Raw genomic sequence first — 25,539 nt, 5'->3', positions numbered from 1 at the left:
TACCAAGTTTCACTGCCAAACGTTAATTCCAACTCACGCTGGACCTCCGTGCGTACTTGCACTTTAATTATAACCACCTGGTACTGTCTTTAACGCGTCACAAGCCTGCAATCCCACCAGACAAATTCAATCTAACGGTTGGCAGTGGACATCATATTTTGGCTCATCAGTGTAGACTGTATGATGACTGATTTACAATCTCTTCGCCAGGCTATAAACTCAGCCATTGATGAAGAGATCCTTCCAGCTGAATTAGTCAGTGAATAGGTAGCTAGCTTTCAAACATGGTGGCGAATCGAAGGTATTTATCGGTATTTACTAAGGAACGGATAGCTAGGACGTGGTTTCAAAAGTCCGTTGCCTGATTTTGCAAGTCGCTACGTATGAATAGCTTTCGAGGGTTACGATAATTAAAGTTTATAGAGCTTATTATGAATACAAATAAACAGCGAACCATCAGCACAGACAGTGGAAGGTTAATGGTTAAGTAAGTACCAGCTTCAGCGTATTGCACCTACCTAGAACAAACAGTGCGGAGCAACTGACTGCTGGATACAGCGATAGACACGTTATTAATGAGCACCTACGATGCATTCTCACTTACAGGGTACGGATATTCCAACACACGTCTCATGTGTCAACTGTTGTTTAGGTTTATCAGTGTACTCATCTGGCCTCAATCAACGAGCAAACCATCCAAACGACTGACGACTGAAATAGGTCTGTTCAACTGCCGAATCATTTTCCATACTGCTATTTGGGCAGGTGGGTTGTGTGTGGTGTCCACTCTGAGACCGTGTGTCCAGCTTGATTGAAGCTCTCAGGAAAAGCCAGTAGCGGTGGATGTGAGGGTGGGTCAGGAACTAGGGCTTCTTTTTATCGTAAAGGAGTTCATAACTGCTTTTCTAGGCTATAGTCCCGTTATACATTGAAATGATTTGACTATTTAACATTCATTACAACTGGTGATTCCCGTTCAAAACGATAACGCTCTAAGATCAAACTTCTCTCTACGGAGAAGTATACACTGGTATGAAAATTTTTTACAACACTACCACGTCGTATTTCTGACGTGCGGAAGCCAATGAGAATCCCTATACGGTATTAGTGGGGGAGGGGGGGGGGGGGGAGGGCTCGGAGATTGTGCAAAATAATATGAACATCTACTTAACAGGCATAGGATCCTCCCTTTCATTTGAAAAAGCTGGGTCCTTCAGGAAACCGATTCATATCAATCCTGAATCATGGTCAGCGGAATCTGACACCATACCTTGCACTCCTCCAGTTCTTTGAGAGATGCCGAACGAGAGTAGCCTTTCATTGTTTTTCTAATACGGGTCATACTGGCCATAATACTCAGATTTGGCGGCCGAAACCATCAAATGAATCATTCTTACAGAATTACAGGCGTGCAGCTGGAGGACGCAACGTGACCAAGAAAGATACGATTGTTTACTATGTAAAATAGCTGCACCATGGAAACCAAACGTGGTAGTGCATAGGGTAACCACTGGAATTCCAATTGAGTGGAGCGGGATCAAATCTCCATCCCGCCACCCCCATTTAAATTTTCCTTGAGCTTCCTAACTCTATAAAGATAAACGGTTCCTTTGGAAGGGCACAGCCGATTTCCTTGCAGTATCCGATTTATGTCTCCACTTCTAATGATCTCGTCATACACGGGGCGTTAAACCCCAACTTCTCGCTGAACTAACATGATCATCTAAAATGGTTTCTGAGACTTTAACAGTTACATTTCTATTCAGTGGAACCATAGAACTTACTGATCACACTGTACTACGGCACAGATCATAACAGAACCTCCATCGTGTTCACAGTTAGTTTCATATGCGTTTTCCATAATTCATAAAAGGTCGTGCGATACCGAACAGCGTAGAAGTGGATTCGTTGAACCACAGTATATGTTTCGTGTTGCAACACTGAATTATGTTATTTGCTTTCATTTGGTTTATAAAAGGCTTTGTTATTACTAGTTTTACTACAAGTGTTGTGTTTCTACTGTTCCCGCATCTTTGGTTTCGCTCACATTGCGGTTAGACACATTTTGCATGGCGGGTATCCGCTTATTAGAGGTAACAGACCTCTGTGATGCCCCTTCTCTTTATCAAATACGTTTAATTTCTATTCCATTATTGTGTTTGACTGACGAAGTTTCCCCACGAACTCTGTATGCTGTCACGATATTACATGTTCCACATCCACGAGGATCTCCTCAGCACGGATCTATGGAACGAAAAACTAATCTAATCTAATCTAATCTAACTTTTAGTAACACTGGACATGCCCTGTAGATTTTCAACTGTTGTAGCAGAGCGGACAATTTGCCCACGCTGAGAATCTGTTAGATCCGCCACAACAGTAGGTCAACAAAACGCTACAAAGTTCATAGGTGTACTAATGGCTCGTAACATTTTCAGAATACGTTTCAGTCCTCAATTGACACAACAGCTTGAAATGTACATATATGTGATTTATGAACTGTAAATTATCAATCTGTCAATCTGTGTTTACAATAATTGTATACAATATGTACAGTTTCGTGCATGTCATGGCGTTATGGTTCTGAGAAGAAGCTATTGGCATCTGCTAAACTAATACTAGTCTTCTGAAGATGTCAAATTAATTTTTTGAAACCGGTAAAGTGAAATATCTGTGCAACTGACGACTGAATTTTATTCGGAAATTTGTACTAAAGTTACTGGAAAATAACAGCTATGAATAAAATAATTTGTAGAAATATAGAGCAAGGGGAAAGCAAAAATCTTAGGTTATACATGTACAGATTATATCAGGAAACAATTTTTGAAGTGAACTGTTTATACTAGGTTCTTTATGGTTCACAGACAGTAAATCAGCGATCTCACTGAACGTGTATGTAGGTTTTAGTGTCAGATAGGGAAATGGAAATGTAATAGAAGAGAGTGATAGCAATTTGTTTACGCAATGCGTGTCTACACGTATGTCCTTCTCTTCCTTCTTACACACATTTTCTGTCACAGTAGCCACTCTTTTTGACAGTTTTGCTCATCAGTTAAAGGTTTGACAATGATTCGTACTTTCAGAGTAGTCTTCAATGAACTGTGACAGAAGCCCGAGCAATAGGGGACTGATATAATATGACTTGCATTGAAACTATGAAATACTGCTTTGATAATGGCTATGCACTAGCCGAAATCTGGATTTGCTTTAATAAATCCTGAAAGGACGGCTGATTACTGTGCTCCATCAATTTGAAAATCGTTGAGAGCATCCCACGTTTCTACTGGAAGATAACTTGATGAACGATTCGTACAGCTAAATACCTTTCCGAAGTTAACTGTACTTTACTAGATGGAGATCGTACGTACTCTCTGTATACTTGTTGTGGAAGCTGTGTTTTCTGCGCTTTTGTGTCTCTAAGTATCTGTTTACGCTATGTCTTCGGTAAAATAAATTGAGACCAACTGAGCATTGGCTGACATCAGTCTGGGAGGAAGAGATAGCACTTTGCTAGCCTGTGTCCCAGATCACTGACGAGAACAGGGCACATACAGGAGTTTTGCAACCATGAAGAAGCAAGCAGCCGTTAGTAATAGTACCCCTCGCAAAGAAATCCGCATTTCCAGATGAAACGTATTAGCGGCTGATGAATTATTGTCTCTAAATCTACATGACGACTTGCCAATGAGGAATACGGTTTTGTGTTTTCTTCACCCACTCACACGTATATTTTGTTTTCCTGTTGCCCTATATGATTTGGAGCAGAAGCAATTCTAATTTAAAATACTCTCCATGCAAGGTGGTTTTAGAGCGCTTGTGTTGCTGCATAGTTGCAATAAAATGTGCACTAGGCCTGCGCAAAAGCAAACTATAATCAGTAGACAGTGCAGGTTGAAATTATGGGTCCATCGGAACGGTAAGATGTTCGTTAAAAATTAAAACTGACACATCACGACTAACCTGTTCCGAATTGGAGGCGATTTTCAAGTGATACACATACACTTAAGAACATGTGTATCAAAAGCAGTTATGTAAGTGGGCAGCCCACAAATTTGCCAATCGTAGCATGTACATCGATGAAAGTATGATTTTATAAGCCGATGTATTTGATAGCTATTTGGTACAACAGTGAGAGTTGCAACATAACCATAAGAGCCCAGGAAGCTGTATTATGTAAATAGTCTGTCAAAGAAGCCACCGTAAAAGATAAGAATTTAATGTTGTTACATGCAGAACGGTTTGCTGACGCGTTTCTCTGCAAAAGAACGAGAATGTGAAACTGTATCAGATGTTTGTAATGCAGATGGCTGAGCTTGCATTTTTAATGAAACAGTCTCTTCAGATGTCGCAGAAACAAGGAACAATTTGTTGCAGCAACAACTCAAATATACAGTTATTTGCATGCAAAGATCACAGTCTATCAATGACGCGTGCACAGACACAAACTTAGCGAGTTCCCCGAAGGAAGACTAACTTAACGATATTGGGCTGATGAGAGGAAACGAGAAGATACTCGGGAGAATAAACAAGAACTGACACGTTTAGTGAAGATCATTGACACCTGAGAAATAAAGAGCTTCAAATGAAACATTTCTCATATATTCAATGTCACGCCGTGTCCTCAACAACTCAGTTTTCGTGTTTCTGTATACACAGTCGTAAACAAAGCTTCCATTCCCGTATCAGCAGCCGCAGGTTGTTAGGCTCGTCTCAATTTGCATTTTGCCATTACTTACCAACTTTATATGTAGATTAATCATTAATTGTGCCAGATATTCCATCGCCAGTGAATCAGACTCAGAGTAGGTTGTTTGTATTACTTGGGTAACTGGAAGCTCTGCACACAGTACGGTCCGTAAATATGCCAGCAGTTCCTACTTGAAATCGAAATTACTCGACGTATATTTATTTACGTACTGATTGCTCTAAGTTATTTCCATTCAGCCAAATGAAACACTCAACTTACGTTCCTTGCTTTTAGTGTGTGGTAAAAAGTCTTGTTTAATTATGAGTTTCACTGCTCGCTCAGAGTCGATTCATTGACTGTACCCTCAAGATTAAGTCGTTCTTTCTGCTGGAGCTCCAGATTAAATTACGGTAGGCAATGCGAATACACCAAATAAAGCATATCTGTAACACTTCTTCCATCCAAAAACCGTCCCCTAACAGTAACGACATTCTTAAAGTACAAATTTAATTCAGAATGAGCGACTCAAGTAATCAAGCGGCAGCGCAAAAGGTCTGTATTCCTTTACTGTAGCATTTCTTTGCCGGCTTTTGACGTTAAGTACACTAATGCAAAAAAATCGTAAAACCAAAAAATAATTAACGTAGAGTAGTGAAATTACGGGAATACATTTCTATAGGTAATGTATGTGTGTGATTACCATAGCAAGATCTCAGGTTAATGTAAGCGCGAGATAAGCCATTGCAAATGCTGGTACATTAATAACCGGTGTAAGCATCAGAATGTTTAATGTAAGCATGCAAACGTGCATGCACTGTGCTGTACAGGTTCTGGGTGTAAGTTTGTGGGATGGAGTTCCATGCCTATTTCAGCTGCTCGGTCAATACAGGGACGTTTAATGATGTTTGTTTATGACGCTGGAGTTTTCGTCCGATGATGTCACATATGTGCTCGACTGGAGACAGATCTGGTGAAGGTAAAATGTCGACACTCTGTAGAGCATGTTGGGTTAAAACGGGACATGTGGGCGAGTGTTATTCTGTTGGAAAACACCCCCTGGAATGCTGTTCATGAATGGCAGCACAACAGGTCGAATCATCATACTGACGTACAGATTTTCAGTTAGCGTGCGTGGGATAAATGCGAAATTTCTCCTGCTGTCATACAAAATCACACCCTTGACCATAACTCCAGGTGTAGGTCCTGTGTGTCCAGCACGCAGACGGGTTTGGTTGCAGGCCCTCAACTGGTACCGAGGAAGAACCAACGTTCCTCAGAAAACACAAGAGACCGACATCCTGCCCTCCATTGAGATTTCGCTTGACACCACTGAAGTCGGGAATGGTTGTAGTTTGGGGTCTGTGGAAAGAAAGCTATAGAGCGTCTGGTTCGGAGCTGTCCTTGAAGTAACTGATTTGTACCACTTCTTTGTGGCAATGTGGTGATAACTTCTGCTGAAACTGGTGCTGCAGAAGCAGTACGATGTGCTAGAGCCGTACGCCGAACACTGTGGTACCCCTCTCGGTAGTGCCACGTGGTCGTCGAGAGAGCGGTCTTCTTACGACCGTATATTCTCGTGACCATCGTTGCCAGCAATCATGTACATTCTCTACATTCCTGCAAAGTCATTCTACATTATAGCAGAAGCAACATCCAGCTTCTCGTAGCGATATTACACGACCAAGCACAAACCCAGTGAAGTGTTTGTAATAGAGACTATGTTGCATTAGGCTTTCTTGATTAACATCAGCTCACCACGTCCAATCTCAATGACAACTAATGCTTACAATCGTTACAGTGTGTATTTAAAGCACTTGATTTGCATCCTCATAGTGGCGTAATCCTATCGCGACTGACGCGAAATAGCCGGCCGCGGTAGCCGAGCGGTTCTAGGCGCTTCGGTCTGGTACCGCGCGACTACTACGGTCTCCGGTTTGAATCCTGCCTCGGGCATGGGTGTGTGTGATGTCCTTAGGTTAGTTAGGTTTAAGTAGCTCTAAGTTCTAGAGGACTGATGACCTGAGATGTTAAGTCCCATAGTGCTCAGAGCCATTTGAACCATTTGACGCGAAATGTGGTTCTAATGGTTCTAAGCACTACGGGACTTAATATCTGAGGTCATCAGTCCCCTAGACTTGGAACTACTTAAACCTAAGTAACCTAAGGACACCACACAAATCCATGGCCGAGGCAGGATTCGAGCCTGCGACCGTAGCAGCAGCGCGGTTCCGGAGTGAAGCGCCTAGAACCGCTCGACCACAGCGGCCGGCCGCGAAATGTGAATAGACATCATCTCTGAGATGCAGCAATGCGCCTACCAACTTCCGTTATTGTCGCACAACTCAATCTTGGTGTTGCGACTTTTTTCCCGTGATTGTGATTTGGAAACTGCCATTTTGTTAACTTTTTGTAGGGTCAATTTGTGCTTAGTCAAAAAATAAACCTCCTCTTACGGCGAAGTTGATGAAATCTGGCTCAAAGTGGCTCTGAGCACTATGGGACTTAACATCTGAGGTCATCAGTCCCCTAGACTTAGAACTACTTAAACCTAACTAACCTAAGGACGTCACACACAACCATGCCCGAAGCAGGATTCGAACCTGGAACCGTAGCAGCAGCGCGGTTTCGGAAGGAAGCGCCTAGAACCGCTCGACCACAACGGTCGGCTGTTGAAATCTGAAGCTGAAAGTTTTACAGATTACTACCCATAAGAATTTTACATTATTTACAGAGTTTGTCATTCAGGCAACAACATAATTCTGTTTGAGGTTTGTTTCTTCACACGTTCTATTCGTAGTTCGTGATGCACTTTGGAGGATACTATTTGCACAACCAGTCCTACGTTTCATCAAACAGTACAGAATAGATCTTAAATTCAAAGACTGTTAACGGGTAATAAGAGGTCGAAATTTGAAGAAAAATGTAATTTTACGACACTTGAATTACCACGATGGACTAAACGTCGTTATATTTCCACAACTGAATATTATGCGCCAGAAGTTTTGATCTTCAACATGAACAGTTGGATTTTCCGTCTATTTGCGCATAAAACGTATTTATTCACCTTGAGGGTCAGCTCCCTTTCCTTGCATCAAATGGTTGCTCTCTGCAAGTCTTCCTATGTTTCGCTACAGTTTTCCGGCGCTGCGACTACCTTATACACCACACCATTATAGACGAACAGGCTCACGGAGCTACCGCCGTTATACACTAGATCATATATACACAGGATGTTTCACAGTCTTTGTATCAAACGTCCAGGGCTGACAGATGACGTCATGGAGAACAACCGTCGTTAAAGGCAACATGTTCACTGATCTTTCCCGGCTACACTAGGCGTCCTTTACCATTCTCCGGCCGTCCAACGACGAGATATCACTGAACTAGCCAGGGTCTACTAAACAGGCGTGCTGCATACTACCTACACCTGTAAATCGGTATAGTGATTTTCAACAATAAAACCTTAATAATAAGTGCCTCTAAGCGGAGGAAGAGATTTTAGAAGGTAATCAGGAATATTGATTTTGCTGGGCGTATCCCCTTTATTACAGGCAACACACGAGGCATACGCAATCTGCAGAGTGCCTACAAGCTGCCGTCTCTCAGGAACATAACCAATAAAAACGGGCATCAGCATTGCTAGAAAACGTCAGCTAACATTTTGTCTCTAAAAAATGTTTTTCTTCACGACGTGATCTATCATTCCTAGACATTTGATGCAGTGACTTTGAACCAGCCTGTATAACGTGAACAATAACTCTTCTGTAACACACCCTTGTGTTCTTCCGAAGTTTCTTTCACATCAGCCGACCGCTGTGGACGAGCGGTTGTAGGTGCTTCAGTCCGGAACCGCGCTGCTGCTACGGTCGCAGGTTCGAATCCTGCCTCGGGCGTGGATGTGTGTGATGTCCTTAGGTTAGTTAGGTTTAAGTAGTTCTAAGTCTAGGGGACTGACGACCTCAAATGTTAAGTAAGTCCCATAGTGCTTAGAGCCATTTGAACCATTTTTGATTTCACATCTGACAATTTCACCGCATTAAGAATACAGTCTAGTTATTTGATCAAGACGCGCTGAGGACTTGTCTGTAACAGCTGTCAACATTAAACCAAATCGAAAATGTAACTACGTTTTGAAGAAAGTTACTCGCAAACTGCACAAGGAACTGAGCGCGGAAATCGGAAAGGAGTTCGGTTAGGCTATCAGAATAAGAACCTTAAACACTAATTGTTCAGATTTCGCAACTGATCTGGCAGATTTTTTCGAGTTATTTCGACACAACAGGAAAGAAAGATATATGTATTGAGATGGAAACATCATAGGTAGGTCTTCGGATGTTATCCGGGGAAACAGTTCATAACGAAGACCAAGTCAACGCAGAGTCAATGGTAAATCCGTAGATAATAGATAGACAGACTTAGATATCTAGGCACATTATCAATATGAAACAGACATGTACATCAAGTAGCAACAAGATGGGTATGGTTCATTAAGTGTGTCTACTGTATAATAATCTACGTGTTCATCAGCGCCAAGACCAAACACTTACGTACATCCAGTCGAATGGAAAGCTCTACAAGCAGTAGAATGTCAGGTAATGAATAAGAAAGGTCTGCCAGAACGACTACGAGGAGCGTTCAGTAATTAAGACAAGACATTGTTTTTTCTGAAAGCAGGTTGGTTTTATTCAGGATTCCAGTACTCCATATTATTCCCCAATTTTTAGTAAAATCTCCATTCAATGCAACCGTCTTACGCTACCTTACTGCGAGGGCTTACATGCCCATATTGAACCGCTTACTGGTCAACGCCGGAGGCAATGTCTTGCTGCACCATTAACCTACCGTCATCCACGTAGTGCTTCCCGGGAGTGCATCATTCCTTGAGCCAGATGAAATTCGGAGGGTATGAGATAGTGAGATACGGGCCTTTGGGTGGATTAGGAACAACAGTATAATGAGCGGTGAGCGGACACGTGTGAGGCCTTGTTTTGTCATGAAGAAGGAGAAGTTCGTTTGCATTTCTGTGATGACTAAGGCTCTGAAGTCGTTTCTTCAATTTCCTGAGGGTAGCTCAGCTGTGGTTCAAAATGGCTCCAAGCACTATGGGACCCAACATCTGAGGTCATCACTCCCCTAGACTTAGAACTACTTAAACCTAACTAACCTACGGACATCACACACATCCATGCCCGAGGCAGGATTCGAACCTGCGACCGTAGCAGTAGCATAGCTGTGAGCGACCGGCTGGCACGCCGGGGATCGGACAGGTTTCCTCGACCTTGCGATGATGACAGAAAGACTCACCGTGTTTTTGTTCACTGCCAGGTCTCCGTAGACATTTTGCAAGTGCCTATGAATATCTGCGACGGTCTGATTTTCCGCCAAAAGCAACTCAATGACCGCCCTCTGTTTGGAACGCACCTTCGTTACAGAAGCCATTTTGAGGGCACTATAGCGCCGCCACCTATCGGAACTTCATGGAACTACAGGAGCTGAAGCTAGAATATTCCACGATGTCTCACAACAAATTCCAAATTTTTTCAAATGAAATTCGCCGAGCAAACGGTGTGTTAAGTGATAATTAATTGAAACGCTCAGCTGCCGACACGTGTTGTTGACATACCTCGATGGGGACAGCTGAAAATGTGTGTCCCGACCGGGACTCGAACCCGGGATCTCCTGCTTACGTGGCAGACACCAAGGACACAGACGAATAGCGCGACTGCAGGGACTTATCCCTTGCACCCTTCCCGTGAGACCCACATTCCCAACTGTCCACAATTCTACATATATAATGTACCTAACAAATATTTGCCCATCCACTCATTACTCGCGCACACTTTGGCGATTCCTGAAAGAGAGTTCGAGCAACCTGTGCGCATTCGCACAGACGAAGATCTATGGCTGGGTAGCCTTTAGCTATATATATGAAGACAGTAACTGTTCTCGAGTAATGACTGGATGGGCAAATATCTGTGAGGTACATTATATATGTAGAATTGTGGACAGTTGGGAATGTGGGTCTCACGGGAAGGGTGCAAGGGATAAGTCCCTGCAGTCGCACTATTCGTCTGTGTCCTTGGTGTCTCAGATGGATAGAGCGTGTGCCTGGTAAGCAGGAGATACCGGGTTCGAGTGCCGGTCGGGGCACACATTTTCAGCTCTACCCATCGAGGTATGTCAACAATACGTGTCGGGAGCTCAGGGAGCTGAGATGGATAGAGCGTGTGCCTGGTAAGCAGTAGATACCGGGTTCGAGTCCCGGTCGGGGCACACATTTTCAGCTGTCCCCATCGAGGTATGTCAACAACACGTGTCGGGAGCTGAGGGTTTCAGTTAATCATCATTTATCCTAGGGAAAACTGTACGGTCATCAATGGTATCTCTTCTTTCGCGAACAGTTACTGTCTTCATAAAAAATGTGTTGCATTACTTATTGAACGCCCCTCCTAGAAGCCAAAGATATCAAGTGCCTGAGAAAGATTCCGCGCTCACCAAAACGTAATGGCGGCTAATACAATCAGGAGCTTCTACTTAAGATGAAAATTGATGGAAAACAAATTTTTCGGTCAAAACCTAAAAAGAAATGACGAGCCAGACGTTGACCGTAGATCTGAAGGGACCTCCCCGAAAAAGAAAGCGCGAATACTGCGCTAATAAAACGCAAGGTAAAAAAAAATCTGTTGAAATAACAATATCCATAGCAGAAAGAAAGGTAAAAGGGGAAAAAAGCAACTGTAATCATATATCGCACTGTATGCGCTAATGCCGTCGCGAGCTACAAAGTATTGGCGGTGACGACGTTGGTGTCTACGCAAAAAACGGCAGGCCAGCATGATGAGTGACGCAGTGGGCTACCCAGAAAGAGAGCGATGTTTTGTGTAACCTGTTCTGACGGCGCCGCAAATGAATCATCAGAGCAGCACGCGGACCGCCGCGGCTGGACACGGCCCTTGTAGCCCCGACAGTAATTTAGGGGGGCCCGCTGTCGTTAAGAAACCTGACTTAGGCTGCGCTCCCGACTTCCCCCTGCCACCGGCGCTGCTCTCACCTTCCCACTTTCAAAAAATATCTCCAAAAATTACGCGAGTCGCCGCCCAGGTTCATTGCCATCACTGACACCCACATTTCGCTGCGGTATAGCGATCGCCGAAAGTCCAGAGATTTCCGCGAGGGAAGCATTTGCAGCACTTCGGTACTGGTAGGATGAAAATCAGAGCTCATCGCTAGGCGCTTAATTTATGCTTATTAATGATATAATAAACTCTCCAGCGAGCAGAGCAGCCGACAACAAAACCAGTTCGTTATGTGGAATGCGTATTTTATGTGTTGTATTTATAATGACATTAAATAACTTTGAAGTTATTAGTGAAGTGTGAGGAAAGAACATTCACTGAAATGAAACAAGCCCAGAAGTTTGCTGCGTCGCTATTTATAGCCCAGCCAGCATCCAAGTTGTTACACACGCTTTTCACAATAATTTTTCGTGACAGGTTACTCGCTCCTAAGGATTTTAACCACGTTGTAGTAATTAGGGGAATCCGCCTGGTGGTCTAAAGCCGGGCGACCTAGTTGAATATCTGGAGGTCCTGGCTCAATTTTAAATTACCCTTGATCTGTGCTTGACCTCCAAGAAAGAAAGTACTGCCGAAATCGAAACGTTCAGTAACCTTCGAGCTCAGGTTGACGCTTTCTTTCCTCATATTCAGTACGCCTTCAGTACAATTCTACACCGTCGCGCTGTAATCAGAACACGTGAATACGGAATATTCGGACTAGTATACAGGGTGGTCCATTGATAGTGACCAGGCCAAATATCTCACGAAATAAGCGTCAAACCAAAAAACTACAAGGAACGAAACTTAGCTTGAAGGGGAAAACCAGATTGCGCTACGGTTGGCCGGCTAGATGGCGCTGTCATAGGTCAAACGGATATCAACTGCGTTTTTTAAAATTTTTTTAATTACATATTCGTGTACTACGTAAACAAATATGAATGTTTTAGTTGGACCACTTTTTTCGCTTTGTGATAGATGGCGCTGTAATAGTCACAAACGTATAAGTACGTGGTATCACGTAACATTCCGCCAGTGCGGACGGTATTTGCTTCGTGGTACATTACCCGTGTTAAAGTGGACCGTTTACCAATTGCGGAAAAGGTCGATATCGTGTTGATGTATGGCTATCGTGATTTTTTCTTCTTCCGTGTCCGGATGCACCAATTATATCTTCCCTTCCCAGTAATTAGCAACGTAGATTGCTTTGTCATTGACTTTCAAAATATCATCTTTAGTGCATGTCATAGACATGTCTGGGCAGATCAGTAGGTGGTCCAAGTCCTGTATTGCTCCGCATTCACACCTATCGCTATCACTGTAACCCCATTTAAATAGGTTTGATTTGCACCCAGTTACTCCAGTGCGCAGCCGGTTTAATGACCTCCAAGTTGTAAAAGGTAGTTGAAATCCTGCAGATCCCTCCCCAAGTAGTTCCATTGTGGAGTGTGGTACCATTTCTTCCCAGAGAGATAGCCGCCTTGCGACGGGCTTGGTGGCGAGCTCTTCAGTAGTTTCAATGAAACTCCTGCGGGATTTCAGCCGGACACGTTGTTTTCGGTGCATATACATCGGGTGTCGAGGATCATTCTTTTGTTTTGATCTTTAGATCTCGACGGCTACTTGTCTGCGGATAGTGGGTGGTGCTATGCCTATGATGGGGTAAATGATGTCTGTGGGAGTTGGTTTGAGGCATCCTGTGGCAATACGTACAGTTTCGTTTACGGCGACGTCAACTTGCTTAGCGTGGGCAGAGTTCCTCCAAACTGGCGCCGCATATTCCGCAGCTGAGATACTCAGCACCAGACCTGTGGTGCGCAAAAATATGTGGTTGAGCTCCCCACGATGAACCTGTTAGCTTCCGCAGTATGTTGTTCCTGGCACAGACCTTTTTTTTAGTGTTGTGACAGTGCTGCTTAAAAGTAAGTGCTCTGTCCAATGTTACTCCCAGGTATTTTGGGCTGTTTGTATGTTTCAGCTCTTCCCCTTGCCACATGACTCGGAGTTTCCGTTTGGCTTGATTGCTCCTAAGATGGAAGGCGGATACTTGTGATTTGCTGGGGTTTGGTTTGAGATTATTGCCGTCGTAATAGGTAGCAAGTTCTGTTAAGGCTCCTGTGAGATTCTCCTCCACTTGTTCAAAGGTTTTGTCCTGTGTGGCCACTGCTGCATCATCAGCATATATGAACATTCGTGTCTGGTGGCTGATGGGAAGATCATTGGTATAGATGTTAAATAATATTGGAGCCAACACACTGCCTTGTGCAAGTCCATTTTTCTGTGTCCTCCATCGGCTGTTTTTAGATTGTAAGGTTACATAGTAGCGTCTGTTCTGTAGCATACATTGCACGAACATAGAAAGGGTGTAGTCCTTAGTGACATTATACACTTTCTGGGTAAGCAACTTATGGTTAACTGTGTCATATGCAGCACTGAGATCCAGGAATGCGACCCCAGTTACTTCTCCTCTCTGATAGCCGTCTTCGATGTACTGTGTGAGATTCAGGATTTGGCCACAGCATGATTTTCCTGGTCGGAATCCAGCTTGTTCGTTAATGAGGACTTTGTCCACATAATCAGCTATGCGGTTGAGGATCATTCGCTCCAGCACTTTAAATAAATGACAAAGGAGTGAGACAGGCCGGAAATTTTTAGCTTCAGCTGGGTCTTTCCCTGGTTTTAGTAACGCAATAACCCGGGCTTTCCTCCACAGTTTAGGAATTTGCATTGTTGTAATACAGTTATTCATTAGCTCTAGGATCCATGCTTGTACTCCCGGTCCAAAATGTTTAATTTGCTCAGATCTCAGATCGTCGAGGCCAGCGGCCTTATTGTTTTTCAAATCTTTGATGGCGTCTTGTAGCTCCTGAATGGAGAACGGGTGAGCTAGGAAGCTAATCTCCTCGTTCAATTTTCTTTTAATTTTGCCATTCCCGATCTTCCTTTTAGTTTTTCCGTTCATGAGTAGTTGGTGAGTTATCTGATCAGGTGTAACTTCACTGTAATTTGGTTGTGGTTCTGTTGGGTCGTTGTTGAGACTTTTGACCAGTTTCCATGCCTTCCTACTGCTGTGCTTCATGTCCGTCTCTTGTAGGAGATTGCACCACTTTTCCTTTCTCGCTTCGGAGATACCAGACATCAGTGCTTCACCTGCCTGGATTGTTTCCTCTGAGAAGGGGTCCTTATTGTACAGTTCTTCATACTTTTTCAGAGCTTCCTTGCTGCTACCATTGAGTCCAGCGATATACTGGGTGCGGCACCCTCTAGGTATGCGCCGACGAGAGATTTTCTTGACAAGGTCTATAAAAGTTTCATATGTTTGTATCTCTGGATTAATTTCCAGGATCTCCTTATCAAGGTCCTCTGTGAAAAGTTCCCAATGAGCTTTTTTGAAATTGAAGCGTCTCTTGAAGGGCATTACATCTGATTTGATTACTGCAGTAATGCAGCAAGTTATTGCTCTGCGTTGCGATCTTGGAATTGGGTCCTCGATTTGCTTTACAGTTTGCAGGGATACCTTTTCGGAGACAAAGATGTTATCTGGATTATATCCTCGTTTCCATCTTCCGCTGTTAAATGATGCAGGCAACTTTGGGTCATGTATCAATTTCAGTTTAGTCTGGTCTGTCCAGGCCTCCAGCATTTCGCCATCGTCATTTGTCTCTTTATAACCCCATGCGAGACCGTGACAGTTAAAATCTCCTAGTACAACTTTCATGTTTTTTGAATGGAAATTTCCAGGCTCCGTAAATTTGAACCTCGCACCGGGTGGTTTGTACACGGATGTTACATTACATGAATGTAGCTCAATAGTTAAGATTTCTATGTTTTCTTCGCAGGTCAGAGCACAGGAGCGTACGTCTAAGTTCGGTTTCACAAATATAGCACTTCCGTACCTTTCGTGTGGTCTCTCAAGAACTAATTTCATGCCCTGTATTTTTGGTCTATGGCTAGTTGGTGCTCTGTGTGTTTCTTGTAACACTAAAACATCACAGTTGTTTCGTTTGCACATGTCAGATAATAAAATTTCTTTATTTACAGATAAGCCTTCAATATTGCAGGAAGTTGTCACTAGTGATGGTCTTGATAAAGGCCTTTTTTGAGTCTCTTCGGAGAGTTGTTTTGTCATCTTTGGTTTTGGTGCTCCGGTGTTTGCAGGATTGGCCGACTAGGTCGTTTCCAGGGGACGCCCGATTGCTTGTTGTTCGAGTGGTGAACGCAATCTTCGTGGAGGCTCCTGCAGTGTCCCAACGGGCGTGTGCTATGTATGCTGCTCGGTATCGTGGACGACATCATCCATGTGTCCGGACCGTTCGCCGGATAGTTACTTTATTTAAGGAAACAGGGAGTGTTCAGCCACATGTGAAACGTCAACCACGACCTGCAACAAATGATGATGCCCAAGTAGGTGTTTTACGTCCTGTCGCGGCTAATCCGTACAGCAGTAGCAGACAAATTGCGCGAGAATCGGGATTCTCAAAAACATCGGTGTTGAGAATGCTACATCAACATTGATTGCGCCGGTACCATATTTCTATGCACCAGGAATTGCATGGCGACGACTTTGAACTTCGTGTACAGTTCTGCCACGGGGCGCAAGAGAAACTACGGGACGAAGACAGATTTTTTGCACCCGTTCTAATTAGCGACAAAGCGTCATTCACAATCAGCGGTTACGTAAACCGGCATAATATGCACTATTGGGCAACGGAAAATCCACGATGGCTGCGACAAGTGGAACATCAGCGACCTTGGCGGGTTAATACATGGTTCGGAATTATAGGAGGAAGGATAATTGGCCCCCATTTTATCGATGGCAATCTAAATGGTGCAATGTATGTGATTTCCTACGTAATGTTCTATCGATGTTACTACAAGATGTTTCACTGCATGACAGAATGGCGATGTACTTCCAACATGATGGATGTCCGGCACATAGCTCGCGTGCGTTTGAAGTGGTACTGAATAGCATATTTCATGAGAGGTGGATTGGTCGTCGAAGCACCATACCATGGCCCGCACGTTCACCGGATCTGACGTCCCCGGATTTCTTTCTGTGGAGAAAGTTGAAGGATATTTTCTATCGTGATCCACCGACAACGTCTGACAACATGCGTCAGCGCATTGTCAATGCATGTGCGAACATTACGGAAGGCGAACTACTCGCTGTTGAGAGGAATGTCGTTACACGTATTGGCAAATGCATTGAGGTTGACGGACATCATTTTGAGCATTTATTACATTAATGTGGTATTTACAGGTAATCACGCTATAACAGCATGCGTTCTCAGAAATGGTAAGTTCACAAAGGTGCATGCATCACATTGGAACAACGGAAATAAAATTTTCAAACGTACCTACGCTCTGTATTTTAATTTTAAAAACCTACCTGTTACCAACTGTTCGTCTAAAATTGTGAGCCATATGTTTATGACTATTACAGCGCCATCTATCACGAAGCAAAAAAAGTGGTCCAACTAAAACATTCATATTTCTTCACGTACTACACGAAGGTGTAATAAAAAATGAGGGCTCCTATTTAAAAAAAAAAAAGCGCAGTTGATATCCGTTTGGCCTGTGACAGTGCCATCTAGCGGGCCAACCATAGCGCCATCTGGTTTCCCCCTTCAATCTAGACAAGTTTCGTTCTTTGTAGTTTTTTCGTTTGACTCTTATTTCGTGAGATATTCGGCCTGGTCACGATCAATGGACCACCCTGTTTAATTTAATACTAATTATTAATGAGAACCACCACAGCTGTATTGCTACAAGTTTAATGTGTCTCGACCGATTTCATTCGTTAAAACATCATCAGGTTACCGAGCTGTACCAGTATTACAAGAGGTATAGTTATGTTATACAGCGTCTCATCCTCTGTTATGCCAGTCCCGCCTGGATATCTGCCCCCCACCCCCCACCCCCCCCAAATTCTATAAGTCCCTCCAGATCGTTGAGCGTCATGCACTCCGCCTCATCTTCCGTATACGCCTCCCGTCCCCCACGCAGATCCTCTATGACCTCATTCCTTTCCCCCATCTGCTCCTATTCCTTGAACATATCCGCATCCTCTACACCTCCCGCCGCCTTGATCCCCCTCACCCCCTGGTTGCTCCTCTCGTCTCCCATCTCCGCCCCCTGCCACGTCTTCACTGTTGTGTCCCCCCTACCCTCCATCTCTACACCCTTCATCTCCTTTCCCAAGGTGGCTTCCATCAACTCCCCCTCCCGAATGATGCCCTCTATCCCTCCATTTATCCCTCCTATCAACTCTGATCCTCACTCCCCCTCCTTTCCTCTTTCCTTTTCCCGGGCTCCCTCTCCCCCCTTTCCGTCCTCTCTTTTCCTCACCTCCCCTCTCTCTGCCCCCTTCTCTCCCCCAAGTCCTTTTGCATTTCCCTCCTCTGCCTTTTCTCATTCCCTCTTGTGTCTGCCCTGCCACTCTCCCCCCTTATAAGTCCTCTCCCACCTTGGTTCCCCCCCCCTTTTCGTTTTTTCCTGTCTTCCCTCCTTGTTTTTCCCCCTCCTCCAGGTCCCCGCCCCCCATCTGCCCTTGGCTCAGGAGTGTCATCTTTGTCCCGCCATTTCCGTGCAGTGTTTTACAGTGAGTGTTTTACAGTGAGTGTTCCGTGTTGTGTGTCTTTTGGGAAGTGTTGCGAACGGCCATCATACTGTCGCTGGGTGTGATTTTTTATCTCCCCTACGAACTGAAACCAGTCTGTCTCCATGTTTTTTTAATTGTGTGTCAACTATGTTACTTGTCTGATTCCAGTGTATTTTATTAACATTGCCAACCCCTTTGCTTTCTGTTTTAACTTTCCGCATTTTTCCGCCATTTTACACTTTAAGTCACCGTTTTATCGCCTGTCTTTCTTGTTTCTTTTCTTCTTCCGTTTTTTAAAAAAGTCTGTAGGCTGTAGAGCAGCGTACTAAGCTGCTGATAGCCCACCCCCTTCGGGCGGAATTGAAAATCAATAAAGGAAAAAAAAATGTTATACAGCGTTAGAGGCAAAATTTGAAATGTCGATCATACAAACATTTGGCCGACCTCCTGGCATGGTGAGCAGTAATTGCATGCAATTTGGCGTGCTGTATACATCAGATCGGATTGAATATATACGTACTAGCAACCAGAACTCATTAGGATGTTTCTGATTGTGAAACATCGTTAAAGGCAGCATCGTCGTACCTGAATATTATGCGTTAGAGATGCTGCTAATTATTATATTCATACATATGAGCTGTCGGTTAATATCTGTACTATTCGAGGCTGTAGAGATAAAAGACCTTCAATAGATGTACGAGAGCAGATCTGGGAAACACCAGGAACAGGCAGGAAAGAATTTAGGTCTTTCCTCATTGTGAGAGATAGACTTAAAATGAAACTGAAGGAATTGCACACTTTCTTAACTGTACATGGTCCGTATCCGATGTACTTCCAGGGAAACGTGTAGCACTGCATATGGCTGTGGAGTCGAAGAGGGGACCCATACACGTGCCCCTATTACGCACGAGCTGTCTCGGTGGACAGGCAGCCTTTAGGTACAACTCCTGCACAGGAAATAGTCCATGACAGAGATAAAGTAAAGATCTTTACAAAAATGTTGAATAAAACATTCAAGCAGCTTCAACAAGAGTATGACGGACAAAATAAAAATTGAAAAGATAGGAGAGAAAAGCCCCATATAATGGTGCAGGCCAACAACGTCAAGGCATCTAACAAAGGAAATCTAACGGCTAGACAAAACATGTGTGGTTGGCACATAAACGTTGGCCGACCTTTGGTCTGGCCGGTCCAGTGGATAGGCGCTGAAGCATGACAACCGCAATGGTGTAAAAAGTGTATGAGGCTAAGGTTGAGAGAAGACGACACTCATCCCTATCGAAGGACAAACAGGAATAATCAGCGAAGAAGTCAACGTTCAAGGGTACCTCGTCACCTCCCAAATAAAGGTTATTGTGAGTAGCTCTGCCTGCTTAGCTGGGTGGTAACGTGCTCGCCTCCCATGCAAGCGGGCCCAGGTTCGATTCCCGGCCGGGTTGGAGATTTTCTCCGCTCGGGGACTGGGTGTTGTGTTGTCCTCATCATCATTTCATTCTCATCACCGGCGCCCAATGTGGCGTCGACTGCAATAAGTCTTGCACATGGCGGCCGAACTTCTCCGCATGGGGCCTCCCGACCAACGATGCCATACGCTCATTTCCATTGTAAATATACAGTGATACGTAGAAGGGGGTTTTTAGTTGTTTGTGTGCTGAAAACTAATAGTGCAGGTAGCTTTAGTTAGAAAAGTAGAGTGTTAGGACACTGATTTTGTAAATAAGTGGTTTTCGCTAATAGTTAACTGCCTGTCTCCCTATGGTAGTGACGGGTACTTGCCATTTCGAGTATTATTTTCCTTTTACAAAACAGTGTAACAAAGTAATATAATAAACTACTAAATAACAAATGCAAAAGTAGCTTCGCTTCAGTCAATCAGTGCAAACTCTCACAATCATCACAGACGAGGAGTTAGTAATATAACAATAGATATGTAAAACTATGTTCGCAGACGACGCAGTTATGTGCAGGGAGACGATATCATTAGAAACGTCTTAACGATGTGTGGCTGAGAGTACTTGTGACATCACTATGACTTTCTGCCTTGAATAATACGTGGGAAGAAAGGCTGCAGATAAACTTCAGTACGTGCTCAAATTTTTTCTGATTTTTTTCTTCGTGGTCTTTTTGTGAGACATTTGTAGGAGGAAGTAATTTGTTGCCTGACCCTCCTTGGCGTACCTTAACAGAATTTCAACAGCAACCCGTGATACACACGCCACCCTTGCAGCGACTGCGACTAGACTTTGTTAAGCATCTTCGGCCTAAGCGATCCCGTGACCAAACGTACCAGTCTTCTTTAGATCTTCCCTATTTCGTCCATTATTCTTACTTACTAAGGGTCCCAGAGTGATAAACAGATCTCAAGAATCTCTCGAACAAGTGTTTTCTAAGACACTTATTCCGAGGATGAATTATACTTCCTTAAGATTCTTCCAATGAACTTCATCCTGGCATCTGCTTCTGCTACAATTATTGTCATGTGGTTATTCCACTTTAGGTCACTCTGGAGTGTTACTCCTAGGTATTTTACAGTTATTGAAGTTTGCAATTTTTCGCCGGCCGGAGTGGCCAAGCGGTTCTAGGCGCTACAGTCTGGAACCGCACGACCGCTACGGTCGCAGATTCAAATCCTGCCTCGGGCATGGATGTGTGTGATGTCCTTAGGTTAGTTAGGTTTAAGTAGTTCTAAGTTCTAGGGGACTGATGACCTCAGAAGTTAAGTCCCATAGTGCTCAGAGCCATTTGAACCATTTGCAATTTTTCCTGTGATTTTTCACTAATAGTTTAATCTAACAGTAATGGATCTCTTGGCCTATTTAGGAACATGATATTACATTTATTTATATTCAGGATTAACTGTCAGTCTCTCTATCAATTTTTGATCCTTCGTATGCCTTCCTGCGTTCCGGCACAGACTTCTGGGGTAGCAACTTTCGTGAAGACAACAGTATCGTTTACGAAAAGCCTCATTGAGCTTCCGACGTTATCCACTAGATCATTTATATACAGGCTGTTTCAGTATTACACAGGTTAATTGCGGCATCATATTAAAAGCTTTCAGGGATGATGGGAAATGGTAAATGTACCAATCTCAGGTAAGGGACACTGGTCCAGAACGACTGAGTTGAAAGTTATAAGCGAAAATCGTTCCGATACATCTAACAGCGGAATACATGCTAGGGTTGTAGGGTATACAACTTTCAGAGGTGGTAGTATGGATCAAAACAAGGAGAAAAGTCAGTAAACATCAGCTCTAAAATTGATACTGTAAGAGCTATGCGCTCTTGTTCGCCTTCGCTACTGTGAGAGAGAACTCTTCGACAGAACAAGTTCCCGTAGCTCTTAAGATATGCGTTTTGGAGCCAGTATTTACTGGACATTCTTTCTTGTTTTGGTCCATACTACCACCTATGAATGTTACCCTACAGTCTTAGCAACAACAACACCGGTACATGTATTACATTCTCAGAGCTATGAGAACGATTTTCGCTTATACCTTTCGACTCCGTCATTTCCGAACCAGGGTCCCTTACCTCAACTGATAAACTTCCCCTCCTCTATAATCCCTGAGAGTTTGTAACATCATCTAGGTATCACTCTGCAGGTACAAACGAAAATGGTGGATAGAGGACAATGAAACAAGGTAATAATCCTAATAAACAAAGGTCCAGAAACCATTGTTTCTCCGATACGACTATTACAACTGAGTATATGAACAGCTTATAACAGAGTTCCCGAGGGTGAAACTGCAGATATACCCTTGAGGACGACCACGTTACAAAAAGTCTTCCAAATGGTCACCGTTCGTGCGAAGGTAGCCTTCAGCACTTCCCCTCGTCGACGCCGATTCACGTTCGAAAACCTCATGGGTGGTCCGAATGCACTGACGACAATCCGCAATGTGTTTCTAGAGTCCATCGACACCATTAACAGGGCTGAAATACACCAAAGCTTTTAAATATCCCCAGAAAAAACATCCAACCTCTTCAGGTCGGAGGATCTGGGAAGCCACGGCATTGGGGAGTCACGACCGTTACACTTGTTATGAGAATCAAAACTCTCCAACCTTTGAGCAGTAGAAGCAGTACTGCCAGTACTTACAATATCTACAGTCAACCAACTGTTACCTGAGTAAAACCATCATTATTACTAATACTAAAATTACGAGGGTTGCCCAGAAAGTAATGCACCACGTTTTTTTCTTTTCTTCAACAGTTCTTTATTGAACATAATGAGAATTACACACACGAAAAAATTGCGTTTTATCTACACACCCTATTTTTCCACGTAATCTCCATCCTGTTCTATGGCATTCCTCCAGCGCGAAACAAGAGTGTGTATGCCCTGTCGGTACCAATCCTTGTCCTGGTGGCGAAGCCAGTGCTTTACTGTGTGAATCACCTCCTCATCGTCCTGCAAACGTCTTCTACGAAGGGTATCTTTTAATGGCCCAAACAAGTGGAAGTCCGGGGCTAGGTCGGAGCTGTATGGTGGATGGGGAACACTGTCCAACTCTGTTTTGCGATGTGTTTAGCAGACCTCTGACTTATGTGGGACTGAGCGTATCGTACTGCAGCAAAACATCTCCTGGGTTGCTGTGGCTCCGAAGTCGCCGGAAGCGCGTCTTGAGTTCTGTTAATGTGTTGACATATGGTTGTGAATTAATGGCAACGCCTCTTGACATCACATCAATGAGAACCACACCTTCATAGTCCCAGAACACGGTGATCATGACCTTACAGGCATGCCGGGATGGTTCCTTTGAAAGGGCACGGCCGATTTCCTTCCCCATCCTTCCCTAACCAGAGCTTGTGCTCCGTCTATATTGACCTCGTTGTCGACGGGACGTTAAACACCACGAACCTAGCCTAACCTTACAGGCAAGAGCAATTGCTTTGAATTTTTCTTCTGTGGGGAGTGGGAATGGCGACAATCCATAGACTAAATTGTTAAGGCTTTTGTGGCCACTTGTTGACAAACTGCCTATTGGCTTCTGTCTCGGGTTCTTCGGCCGACGTTCATCTAATGATTTTTCTGACGTTCCGCCAGCACGAAACGTCAGAAAAATCATTAGATGAACGTCGGCCGAAGAACCCGAGACAGAAGCCAATAGGCAGTTTGTCAATCCATAGACTGTCTTTTTTTCGGGTTCAAAATGATGAACCCAGGTTTCATCACCTGTCAGTATCCGGGACAAGAAGGTCTCCACCTCGGCTTCAAAACGTTGCAACAAATCAAGACGAATATTTTTTCTGTACGATTTGTGATCCACCGTTAGGCACTGCAGGACCCATCTTGCACATACTTTTGAATATTCAAGAATGCGGATAATTGCATCCACACTTCCTTTGCTGATTGACAGATGCAGTGCCAACTGCCGAGTCGTAATGCGTGTGTCCTCGGAAATGACAACATCAGCTTGCTGGAACATGTCAGGTGTGACAGCCGTGGTTGGTCTCCCCGACCTCTGCAAACCGTGGAGCTCCGGCGAACAGCCCTCTGATGACCTCACCCTCCGTGCCCAGCGACTAACTGTACTTCTGTCTTCAGCAGATGCTCCGTAGACTTTGCACAAGCGTTTGTGAATATTCCCCACAGTTTCTTTTCCCGCAGTGAGAAATTCAATTCCGGCACGTTGATTGTAACGTACATCATCTACAGACGCCACTTTGAAACTGTCCTGGAGCTACGCTGTCGGAAGTGACGGAAACTTGGCGCGCTTACTCAGGAGACTTCAGATAATACATACAGTACGTAACGTTACGCAATCGTAGCATTGTTTTCGGCTGAGAAAAAAATGCGGTGCATTACTTTCTGGGCAACCCTCGCAAAATTACAACTTACAAATACACAAGGGTCATCAAAGGTAGAGGTAGAGGCCATTCCTTTCAGTTTATTCTTTGCGACACCCACTCCAGTGCCACACTTGGCTTCAGTGTTCAGAATACTGTTGCAGTAGCACGATGACGTGCGTGTCGACGACAACCGTAGAGCGGCATGTTCCAGTTGCTGCGTTCAGTGCAGTTACCTGTACAGCATCCCGAGCCAGAATGGCAGCGCCGCGTGCGTCATCGCGTAAAGAGTAGCTGTGGAGTAGGTGACTCACAGATTAAACGAAAAGGAGTTGCCTCTACCTCTATCCTTGATGGCCCTGTGTATTTGTAGGCTGTAATTTTAATTTTATCATTAGTAGTAATGATACTTCTATTCACTGTAACGGTTGGTTGACTTTAACTATTGTAATGTATTGCGAATACATAGAAAGAAGGATCATTTATTGTGTGATTATACGATAGCGGAACAAACACTGGTAGCAGTTACTTCTGTAAAATATCTGGGAGTATGCGTACGGTAAGATTTGAAGTGGAATGATCATATAAAATTAATTGTTGGTAAGGCGGGTGCCAGGTTGAGATTCATTGGGAGAGTCCTTAGAAAATGTAGTCCATCAACAAAGAAGGTGGCTTACAAAACACTCGTTCGACCTATACTTGAGTATTGCTCATCAGTGTGGGATCCGTACCAGGTCGGGTTGACGGAGGAGATAGAGAAGATCCAAAGAAGAGCGGTGCGTTTCGTCACAGGGTTATTTGGTAAGCGTGATAGCGTTACGGAGATGTTTAGCAAACTCAAGTGACAGACTCTGCAAGAGAGGCGCTCTGCGTCGTGGTGTAGCTTGCTGTCCAGGTTTCGAGAGGGTGCGTTTCTGGATGAGGTATCGAATATATTGCTTCCCCCTACTTATACCTCCCGAGGAGATCACGAATGCAAAATTAGAGAGATTCGAGCGTTCACGGAGGCTTTACGGCAGTCGTTCTTCCCGCGAACCATACGCGACTGGAACAGGAAAGGGAGGTAATGACAGTGGCACGTAAAGTGCCCTCCGCCACACACCGTTGGTTGGATTGCGGAGTATAAATGTAGATGTAGATGTAGAATTACCAGTACTAAGGTATCCAGAATGACGTTAAAATGAAGGGAGGGCAGTTTAACACTTTGTAATTTACACCTCACATGCGGTGTTTCTGAATAAACGTAGCGTTAGACATCAACAGTGTTGTAAAATAGCCACGACTGCATTTCTGCATATGTCTATCGGGGAAAACGTTGGCCTCCGGACCTATGTTTATTACGACTATTTGCTTGTTTAATTGTACTCTACAGGCATCTTTCGTTTGTAGCTTTAATAGTCAAAC

At 44.0% G+C, this 25,539-nt stretch overlaps 1 protein-coding gene across 1 annotated transcript in view; it reads left to right on the top strand.

The window, feature by feature from the left end:
- LOC124556370 (circadian locomoter output cycles protein kaput) overlaps positions 1 to 25,539 on the top strand; it is an 815,111-nt gene that overhangs the window by 392,256 nt on the left and 397,316 nt on the right. The window lies entirely within an intron of this gene.

Source organism: Schistocerca americana, chromosome X (genome assembly GCF_021461395.2).
Source record: "Schistocerca americana isolate TAMUIC-IGC-003095 chromosome X, iqSchAmer2.1, whole genome shotgun sequence".
In the NCBI taxonomy this organism is placed as follows: domain Eukaryota; kingdom Metazoa; phylum Arthropoda; class Insecta; order Orthoptera; family Acrididae; genus Schistocerca; species Schistocerca americana.
Note: the sequence above shows the minus strand (reverse complement) of the source record. Positions and strands in the feature narration are given on the sequence as shown.